The 7751-nt window shown below is 37.0% G+C and overlaps 1 long non-coding RNA gene across 1 annotated transcript; it reads left to right on the top strand.

Moving 5' to 3' along the window:
- Positions 1-5146: 5146 nt before the first annotated feature.
- LOC130911337 (uncharacterized) lies at positions 5147-7293 on the top strand. Its single transcript, XR_009062016.1, has 3 exons — positions 5147-5401; positions 6305-6786; positions 7113-7293. It is a non-coding gene; the product is annotated as an uncharacterized LOC130911337 (long non-coding RNA).
- The last annotated feature ends 458 nt before the right edge of the window (positions 7294-7751 follow it).

Below are 7751 nucleotides of genomic sequence, written 5' to 3'. Positions count from 1 at the left end.
ACCGCTGCGCAGAAGTCAACCAAACTTCACCCATTAGTGTATTGTATCACAATCTAGTAGTTACATGTGGAAATTTGGTTCTAGGACATTTGATTTGAGTGCAATCCTCAAACTTAGGTCAAAAAAGCCATTTAAGCCTTTTCACAGTGAGATCTATGCGATATGGCCGAGAAATGTAATTTTGATGTTAACTCCCAAACCCCTGCGCAGAAGTCAACCAAACTTCACCCAATAGTGTATTGTATCACAATCTAGTAGTTACATTTGAAAATTTTGTTCTAGGACATTTTGTTTGAGCGCAATCATCAAACTTAATTAAAAAAGTCATTTAAGCCTTTTCACAGTGAGATCTATGCGATATGGCCGAGAAATGTAATTTTGATGTTCACTCCCAAACCGCTGCGCAGAAGTCAACCAAACTTCACCCATTAGTGTATTGTATCACAATCTAGTAGTTACATGTGGAAATTTGGTTATAGGACATTTGATTTGAGCGCAATCCTCAAACTTGGGTCAAAAAAGCCATTTAAGCCTTTTCACAGTGAGATCTATGCGATATGGCCGAGAAATGTAATTTTGATGTTAACTCCCAAACCGCTGCGCAGAAGTCAACCAAACTTCACCCAATAGTGTATTGTATCACAATCTAGTAGTTACATTTGAAAATTTTGTTCTAGGACATTTTGTTTGAGCGCAATCCTCAAACTTAGGTCAAAAAAGCCATTTAAGCCTTTTCACAGTGAGATCTATGCGATATGGCCGAGAAATGTAATTTTGATGTTAACTCCCAAACCGCTGCGCAGAAGTCAACTAAACTTCACCCAATAGTGTATTGTATCACATTCTAGTAGTTACATTTGAAAATTTCGTTCTAGGACATTTGGTTTGAGCGCAATTATTAAACTTAGGTCAAAAAAGCCATTTAAGCCTTTTCACAGTGAGATCTATGCGATATGGCCGAGAAATGTAATTTTGATGTTAACTCCCAAACCGCTGCGCAGAAGTAAACCAAACTTCACCCATTAGTGTATTGTATCACAATCTAGTAGTTACATGTGGAAATTTGGTTCTAGGACATTTGATTTGAGCGCAATCCTCAAACTTAGGTCAAAAAAGCCATTTAAGCCTTTTCACAGTGAGATTTATGCGATATGGCCGAGAAATGTAATTTTGATGTTAACTCCCAAACCGCTGCGCAGAAGTCAACCAAACTTCACCCAATAGTGTATTGTATCACAATCTAGTAGTTACATTTGAAAATTTTGTTCTAGGACATTTTGTTTGAGCGCAATCATCAAACTTAATTAAAAAAGTCATTTAAGCCTTTTCACAGTGAGATCTATGCGATATGGCCGAGAAATGTAATTTTGATGTTCACTCCCAAACCGCTGCGCAGAAGTCAACCAAACTTCACCCATTAGTGTATTGTATCACAATCTAGTAGTTACATGTGGAAATTTGGTTCTAGGACATTTGATTTGAGCGCAATCCTCAAACTTAGGTCAAAAAAGCCATTTAAGCCTTTTCACAGTGAGATCTATGCGATATGGCCGAGAAATGTAATTTTGATGTTAACTCCCAAACCGCTGCGCAGAAGTCAACCAAACTTCACCCAATAGTGTATTGTATCACATTCTAGTAGTTACATTTGAAAATTTCGTTCTAGGATATTTGGTTTGAGCGCAATTATTAAACTTAGGTCAAAAAAGCCATTTAAGCCTTTTCACAGTGAGATCTATGCGATATGGCCGAGAAATGTAATTTTGATGTTAACTCCCAAACCGCTGCGCAGAAGTAAACCAAACTTCACCCATTAGTGTATTGTATCACAATCTCGTAGTTACATGTGGAAATTTGGTTCTAGGACATTTGATTTGAGCGCAATCCTCAAACTTAGGTCAAAAAATCCATTTAAGCCTTTTCACAGTGAGATCTATGCGATATGGCCGAGAAATGTAATTTTGATGTTAACTCCCAAACCGCTGCGCAGAAGTCAACCAAACTTCACCCAATAGTGTATTGTATCACAATCTAGTAGTTACATTTGAAAATTTTGTTCTAGGACATTTTGTTTGAACGCAATCATCAAACTTAATTAAAAAAGTCATTTAAGCCTTTTCACAGTGAGATCTATGCGATATGGCCGAGAAATGTAATTTTGATGTTAACTCCCAAACCGCTGCGCAGAAGTCAACCAAACTTCACCCATTAGTGTATTGTATCACAATCTAGTAGTTACATGTGGAAATTTGGTTATAGGACATTTGATTTGAGCGCAATCCTCAAACTTAGGTCAAAAAAGCCATTTAAGCCTTTTCACAGTGAGATCTATGCGATATGGCCGAGAAATGTAATTTTGATGTTAACTCCCAAACCGCTGCGCAGAAGTCAACCAAACTTCACCCAATAGTGTATTTTATCACAATCTAGTAGTTACATTTGGAAATTTAGTTCTAGGACATTTGATTTGAGCGCAATCTTCAAACTTAATAAAAAAAAGTCATTTAAGCCTTTTCACAGTGAGATCTATGCGATATGGCCGAGAAATGTAATTTTGATGTTCACTCCCAAACCGCTGCGCAGAAGTCAACCAAACTTCAACCATTAGTGTATTGTATCACAATCTAGTAGTTACATGTGGAAATTTGGTTCTAGGACATTTGATTTGAGCGCAATCCTCAAACTTAGGTCAAAAAAGCCATTTAAGCCTTTTCACAGTGAGATCTATGCGATATGGCCGAGAAATGTAATTTTGATGTTAACTCCCAAACCGCTGGGCAGAAGTCAACCAAACTTCACCCAATAGTGTATTGTATCACAATCTAGTAGTTACATTTGAAAATTTTGTTCTAGGACATTTTGTTTGAGCGCAATCCTCAAACTTAGGTCAAAAAAGCCATTTAAGCCTTTTCACAGTGAGATCTATGCGATATGGCCGAGAAATGTAATTTTGATGTTAACTCCCAAACCGCTGCGCAGAAGTCAACCAAACTTCACCCAATAGTGTATTGTATCACAATCTAGTAGTTACATTTGAAAATTTTGTTCTAGGACATTTTGTTTGAGCGCAATCATCAAACTTAATTAAAAAAGTCATTTAAGCCTTTTCACAGTGAGATCTATGCGATATGGCCGAGAAATGTAATTTTGATGTTCACTCCCAAACCGCTGCGCAGAAGTCAACCAAACTTCACCCATTAGTGTATTGTATCACAATCTAGTAGTTACATGTGGAAATTTGGTTCTAGGACATTTGATTTGAGCGCAATCCTCAAACTTAGGTCAAAAAAGCCATTTAAGCCTTTTCACAGTGAGATCTATGCGATATGGCCGAGAAATGTAATTTTGATGTTAACTCCCAAACCGCTGCGCAGAAGTCAACCAAACTTCACCCAATAGTGTATTGTATCACATTCTAGTAGTTACATTTGAAAATTTCGTTCTAGGATATTTGGTTTGAGCGCAATTATTAAACTTAGGTCAAAAAAGCCATTTAAGCCTTTTCACAGTGAGATCTATGCGATATGGCCGAGAAATGTAATTTTGATGTTAACTCCCAAACCGCTGCGCAGAAGTAAACCAAACTTCACCCATTAGTGTATTGTATCACAATCTCGTAGTTACATGTGGAAATTTGGTTCTAGGACATTTGATTTGAGCGCAATCCTCAAACTTAGGTCAAAAAATCCATTTAAGCCTTTTCACAGTGAGATCTATGCGATATGGCCGAGAAATGTAATTTTGATGTTAACTCCCAAACCGCTGCGCAGAAGTCAACCAAACTTCACCCAATAGTGTATTGTATCACAATCTAGTAGTTACATTTGAAAATTTTGTTCTAGGACATTTTGTTTGAACGCAATCATCAAACTTAATTAAAAAAGTCATTTAAGCCTTTTCACAGTGAGATCTATGCGATATGGCCGAGAAATGTAATTTTGATGTTAACTCCCAAACCGCTGCGCAGAAGTCAACCAAACTTCACCCATTAGTGTATTGTATCACAATCTAGTAGTTACATGTGGAAATTTGGTTATAGGACATTTGATTTGAGCGCAATCCTCAAACTTAGGTCAAAAAAGCCATTTAAGCCTTTTCACAGTGAGATCTATGCGATATGGCCGAGAAATGTAATTTTGATGTTAACTCCCAAACCGCTGCGCAGAAGTCAACCAAACTTCACCCAATAGTGTATTTTATCACAATCTAGTAGTTACATTTGGAAATTTAGTTCTAGGACATTTGATTTGAGCGCAATCTTCAAACTTAATAAAAAAAAGTCATTTAAGCCTTTTCACAGTGAGATCTATGCGATATGGCCGAGAAATGTAATTTTGATGTTCACTCCCAAACCGCTGCGCAGAAGTCAACCAAACTTCAACCATTAGTGTATTGTATCACAATCTAGTAGTTACATGTGGAAATTTGGTTCTAGGACATTTGATTTGAGCGCAATCCTCAAACTTAGGTCAAAAAAGCCATTTAAGCCTTTTCACAGTGAGATCTATGCGATATGGCCGAGAAATGTAATTTTGATGTTAACTCCCAAACCGCTGGGCAGAAGTCAACCAAACTTCACCCAATAGTGTATTGTATCACAATCTAGTAGTTACATTTGAAAATTTTGTTCTAGGACATTTTGTTTGAGCGCAATCCTCAAACTTAGGTCAAAAAAGCCATTTAAGCCTTTTCACAGTGAGATCTATGCGATATGGCCGAGAAATGTAATTTTGATGTTAACTCCCAAACCGCTGCGCAGAAGTCAACCTAACTTCACCCAATAGTGTATTGTATCACATTCTAGTAGTTACATTTGAAAATTTCGTTCTAGGACATTTGGTTTGAGCGCAATCATTAAACTTAGGTCAAAAAAGCCATTTAAGCCTTTTCACAGTGAGATCTATGCGATATAGCCGAGAAATGTAATTTTGATGTTAACTCCCAAACCGCTGCGCAGAAGTCAACTAAACTTCACCCAATAGTGTATTGTATCACATTCTAGTAGTTACATTTGAAAATTTCGTTCTAGGACATTTGGTTTGAGCGCAATCATTAAACTTAATTAAAAAAGTCATTTAAGCCTTTTCACAGTGAGATCTACACTGTAAATGCTAACATTCAAATTAATTAAACGTGATAAGTGAACTAAACTCAATTTTCATCAACCTGTTGTGAACACTACTTTTAAATAAGTAAGTAGTAATTTGGGGTTGGAGAACTTGCTTAACTTGATATATCCCAGTTAAGTCAAATTAGAAAAAATAATTTCTTGTACCCAGTGTCCTTTGGGCGTTCTATCAGACATGCGCAGATCTGCCCTGCCCACTTTCGCGCTCTTTCCAACACCTTTCTCAGTTATTTTCGCCATTGTGGGTTTACTTGTCCTCAGCACACTGATTTGGTAAGTACATATTTTACTCTTTTGTAAACCGTCGATTTGTCTTGTTGTAGTGTAGTAGCCTGTGTGCTGCCAGGGAGGAGAAGTGTCAATTACATCAAATATCACCGCTAGCAAGCATGCTATATGACCGTGACAGGAACCTCATCATTTTCAGAAACAAATGTAGACTACAGTTTATGGTAGACTCCCATTTTATGCCGGCCGGCGTTTTGAATTCTTGACAGACGGGGCTCGTAACGTTTTTAGGCGATGGGAGAGGTTTTTAAAACCGATTTAAAACAGTTACCGAGCGGTTTTAAGTTAGGTAGACCGAGGGGAGGTTCGCTTCCTGTTTTAAAAATAAAAACACTAATTCTATCGTTAGCGGGTGTTTTATTTTGTGAAACTAACAGGAAGTGCCTTAATCACTACGGCTAGCTTGAGTAGCGCCGAATTTGCACGTTGTGGATCTAAACGGCTACTTTCTCACGTAAAAATGTTAGAAATGTCGATAAAGTGATTTATTTACAGAGTTAGTGCTAGAATTAAGTCAGCTTCAGCCTGTCTATTTCGGCTCAGGTAAGAGCTAAATGCACAGTCAGACCTTATGTGCGCCAACGTAATCGGTTCTTGCGTTGGAGCAGGGGTCCCCAAACTACGGCCCGCGGGCCGGCCGGATACGGCCCGCCTCCACAATTGGTCCGGCCCCCTGAACCCCCCCCCCCCATAGTGTTATTATTTCCTGGCTTTTTTCTGTGAAGAACCCAGACAGGGTTATTTGGTTATTATCTATTTAATTAATTGTGTTATTATTATTCATTATTATATGATATTATATTATGTTATAATTATTTTTATTTTATTTTGTTCCAAGAAGAATTCAGAAAGGGTTATTTAATTATGGCTTTCTGAAAACACATTTAGGCACTGCTGCAATCGTCACACTTTTTCTGTTACAAACTGACCCGGCCCCTCATCAGAGAAGGGAAAAGTCATGTGGCCTTCACAGGAAAAGGTTTGGGGACCCCTGCTTTAGAGTGTTTGTCATCTGCCCTTCCATTTGCTTTTCTTCATGTGCAGTGCTCCCCCTCCATGTTTGATCAAACTGCACTGATAATTTGAAATTGTTTTAAAATGCATTAATCGCAAAAATCAGAGGACTAGATCACATTTCCCCCTGTTATTTCACCACTTTAACTTTGGTCTAACCTAATATAGGAATACAGATAGAAAGAGTGCAGAGATCACACTCGACGCCATAACAACCTGGTGTGTTTAAGGTTGGTCATTTATGTGCCTATATTTTGAAATTGTTGCCTTAATTTTGTGTTCTTTTTCACCATCCCCCAATCAGGCTGAAGCAAATGGTCAAAAGTCCACACATACCTCAGTCTCAGCAATTACAGGTATGTTTCATACACTGATCAATGAATCATTTAATATTTGTATTTGTTTCATGGGTTGGGATAACAAACATGCATTAATGTTTTTACAGATGGATTAAGAAATTAATTGTACATCTCAATTTGAATGTTCAAAAATAATCAATTACGTTAATTTAAAAATAACTCATTGTTAAACATTTTAGTTTGTGAATATTAAAATAATTTATTGCAGATTTTAATTTGTGATTAAAAATAATTGGACATTTTAATTTGTGACTGTTAAGAAAAAATTTAACTTTTTTTTTTTCTAACAAGTTCTCAATGCTGAAATTATCATGTCTTTTCAGGTCAACCAAAGCAGTATTCTCTAATGCAGTGGACTTGCAAGTACTGCACATTTTCTGCTGAAAAGAGCCTACTTGCTTAAGCATTACCGCTTAAAACATGGATACCACACTCGGACATCCCTACTCCCATGTCTTCATAAGGACTGCCTCTGCACATTTAAATCTTTTAATGCACTCAAAGTACACCAATCGACATGGCACTCTCAAAAAGATGCAGGCAAAAGTGGAGAAACTGCATTTGACCGTCAGTTGTGCAACTTTGTGGAGCCCTGCTCAGAAGCAGACTTCTTTACCCATTTGCGAGGACATCTTAAGCTGAGGCAAATGGTTACTTGCCCATATCAAGACTAACTTTCAGAGCAGTATTTATTCGACCTTCACTGCACACAAAAGCAAAGAAATGTGAAATGTGTTTGAGCCATAGTGTGGGTAGGACATTTGTGTCTAAATCATTCAATCCCAATAAAAGTTGCTTTAATAAAAAAAAAAAAACTTATTTTTAATCAAAGAAAAAGAACCTTTTGCAAAAATATATTTTTTTGAAAATATATATATTTTTAAATATATATTTTTTTTATTGACGTGTCACTTTTTTTTTAAAGGAAAAAGTTTAAAACTTTTTTTTTAAAGTGGAAAAAG

Source organism: Corythoichthys intestinalis, unplaced genomic scaffold, assembly GCF_030265065.1.
Source record: "Corythoichthys intestinalis isolate RoL2023-P3 unplaced genomic scaffold, ASM3026506v1 HiC_scaffold_28, whole genome shotgun sequence".
NCBI classification, from domain to species: Eukaryota; Metazoa; Chordata; class Actinopteri; order Syngnathiformes; family Syngnathidae; genus Corythoichthys; species Corythoichthys intestinalis.
The sequence above is the reverse complement of the archived record's forward strand: the minus strand, read 5'-3'. Positions and strand labels throughout refer to the sequence as shown.